Here is a 2900-nt window from a genome sequence, read left to right as displayed (position 1 = left end):
AGTTCTTCAAGGGAAGGTTGCAGAGGGGCCTCAACTGTTTGTTGTTTCTGGGGCTGTTGCTGTTGTTGCAACTGGATTGGTGGAGGAACGTATGGTCTGCTTGGGCCAGCAGCATTTTGAAAATAAGGTTGTTGTTGCTGCTGTTGTGAAGGATTCAACCATCTAAGGTTGGGATGATTCCTCCACCCGGGATTGTACCTGTTGTTGGAGAGGTCATAATTATTCTGTTGTGGCTGATTTTGTTGCTGAGGTTGAGAAGGTCTATTGTAGATGTTTGCAGCATAAGCTTCAGCCTGTTCAATTGCTTCAGATTGTTGCACAGAAGGGCAAAGGCCTGTGTGGTGGTCAACAGAGGAGCATAAACCACAGAGTCTGGCGATAGGTGCAGATTTTTGAATCACGACCAGTTGGGTTACCAGGTTAACCAAGGCATCTAGTTTACCTTCAAGCTTCTTAGTCTCGGCTGATGAAGATGAATTTGTGGCTACTTCATGCACTCCTCTAATGACAATAGCATCACTTTTGGCACTAAATTGCTGGGAGTTTGAAGCCATCATCTCAATTAAATTTCTGGCTTTAGCAGGGGTCATGTCTCCAAGGGCTCCACCACTGGAAGCATCTATCATACTTCTCTCCATGTTGTTGAGTCCTTTATAAAAATATGGAGGAGAAGCTGCTCAGAAATCTGGTGGTGAGGGCAATTGGCACATAGTTTCTTAAATCTCTCCTAGTATTCATATAAGCTCTCTCCACTGAGTTGTCTAATGCCTGAAATATCTTTTCTAATGGCCGTGGTCCTGGAAGCAGGGAAAATGTTTTCTAAGAATACTCTCTTGAGGTCATCCCAGCTCGTGATGGACCTTGGGGCAAGGTAATATAGCCAGTCCTTTGCCACTCCCTCTAAAGAATGAGGGAAGGCCTTCAGAAATATGTGATCCTCCTAGACATCTGGTGGTTTCATGGTGGAGCAAACAATATGGAATTCTTTCAGATGCTTGTGCGGGTCTTCACCTGCAAGGCCATGAAACTTTGGAAGCAAATGGATCAGTCCAGTTTTAAGAACATATGGGACATCCTCATCAGGGTATTGGATGCACAAGCTCTCGTAGGTGAAATCAGGTGCAGCCATTTCCCTTAGAGTCCTCTCACAGGGTGGAGGTTGTGCCATGTTCTCAGAATGTTCTAAATCAGAATGTTCAAATCTATAATGTTCAAAATCACCAATAACAGAATGCTCAGGATGCTCAAAAGGTACTAAATGATGTCTAAATAATCTATGAAATGACCTATCTATCTCAGGATCAAAGGGTTGTAAGTTAGATGGATTGCCTCTAGTCATACACTATATTCAGCATGCACAACTAGTTGCAATCTTATGCAAGTAACAGTGTAGGTTTGAACTACAGCTACCATTAAATGATATCCAAATGACTTGAAATTTTGTGAGCAACCTTATAAAATGATGAGAAGATAGCACAAAAAATGTCAAACAAAAATTCAAAGTCTAACTATAGAAGCTAAAATTGGTAAGTTAAGAAAAATAAGAGAATAAAACTTGGAAAATAAAAAACTTTTGACAGAATCACTTTTTTTGGATGATGGAAACCTCAGCCAGCCTATGACAGGCTGCCACGACATGGGAAATGTTTTTCTACCCCCAAATACATATATAATAATAGTCATTCTGATACCCGGAGCAAAAGTTATAGCTGTTTGAAGTTTTGACAAAAATCAAATTTGCTACTTTTTTGGAACTTTCAAATCTGACAAAACTAAGGGCTCTAGCTATTTTTCCCACAAAATATGGATTAAAAGAAGTTACCATAAAATAATTCAGCCAAAAATAGCAACTCTAGCTACTAAAACAAAAAATCCCAAATAATTCAGCAAGGGTGGTCGCTAAAATCCGTTGCTACATGATTTCTACTACTACTCTGTATTGCCACAAGCAAAAGTGGTCGCTAAATCCGTCGCAAAACACTATTCACAGCAAAACACCCAAAACTGAAACAGGGGAAGCACTTAATAGAGAAACTAAAACAAAACACCACACTAAACAAAATAACAAGACACTAAACAACTCTTAACATAATACTAACACAATACTACCACCATCTTAACACAACACACGAAAGCATAAAACAACTAAACATAAAACACGAATCACTAGCTATCATGAACCTTTGGACACTGCTCCCCGGCAACGGCACCAAATTTGATCTAGGCCGTACCCAAATCAAATAAACATTAAAATGCAGTAACTAGGAGGTGATCCTAGGTCGTTTCCCAACGAGCAATGATAAACCAAATGTTCATAACAGATAGTAGGAAAATAGTAACGAATGGGGGGGGGGGGGTTGGTTGCTTTTGTAAATTAAACAACGAGTAAAATTGAATTAGAAAATATCAAAATTAAAACACGTTGCTTCCCCTTGATTCACAAGCAAGTCTCTTATCCTAGGTTACGAGACTTTATCCTTATTCAGTTCAACCACTTAATCCAACCCTAAATTAAATTACTAAGCAAAATTCAACATAAGGCATTCATTATGTGATTAAGCCTCACACCAATTACTCATAAACGATCATTAAGCATGAACGTACATTAAGAGCAGAGACAATTAATCAAACACTAAGCATGCATGAATTAATAGCAACAAATTCAAAGTAATTAGTGAAGAGGAAAAAAAACTGAACAAAATTTAACAATAATAATAGAACCTCAAAGAGAACTGTGCTTGATCCTCAAGAGAAAACAACGCTGGGGGCTTAGCCTTCCATTAATCAATAGTGAATGAAATTATAGATTGAAGAATGGAATTTTATTGCTAAAACAAAAAGTCAGAACTGGAATTGCAAAAACGAAAGTAAAGGAGAAAAAGAAAAGAGAGAGCTAAACT

The 2900-nt window shown here is 38.5% G+C and overlaps 1 non-coding gene across 1 annotated transcript; it reads left to right on the top strand.

The window, feature by feature from the left end:
- The first annotated feature begins 683 nt into the window (after positions 1–683).
- On the top strand, positions 684–790 carry LOC113001350 (small nucleolar RNA R71). The gene has a single exon (XR_003266667.1). It is a non-coding gene; the product is annotated as a small nucleolar RNA R71 (small nucleolar RNA).
- Positions 791–2900: the final 2110 nt, after the last annotated feature.

Source organism: Glycine max, chromosome 3 (assembly GCF_000004515.6).
Source record: "Glycine max cultivar Williams 82 chromosome 3, Glycine_max_v4.0, whole genome shotgun sequence".
In the NCBI taxonomy this organism is placed as follows: domain Eukaryota; kingdom Viridiplantae; phylum Streptophyta; class Magnoliopsida; order Fabales; family Fabaceae; genus Glycine; species Glycine max.
Note: the sequence above shows the minus strand (reverse complement) of the source record. Positions and strands in the feature narration are given on the sequence as shown.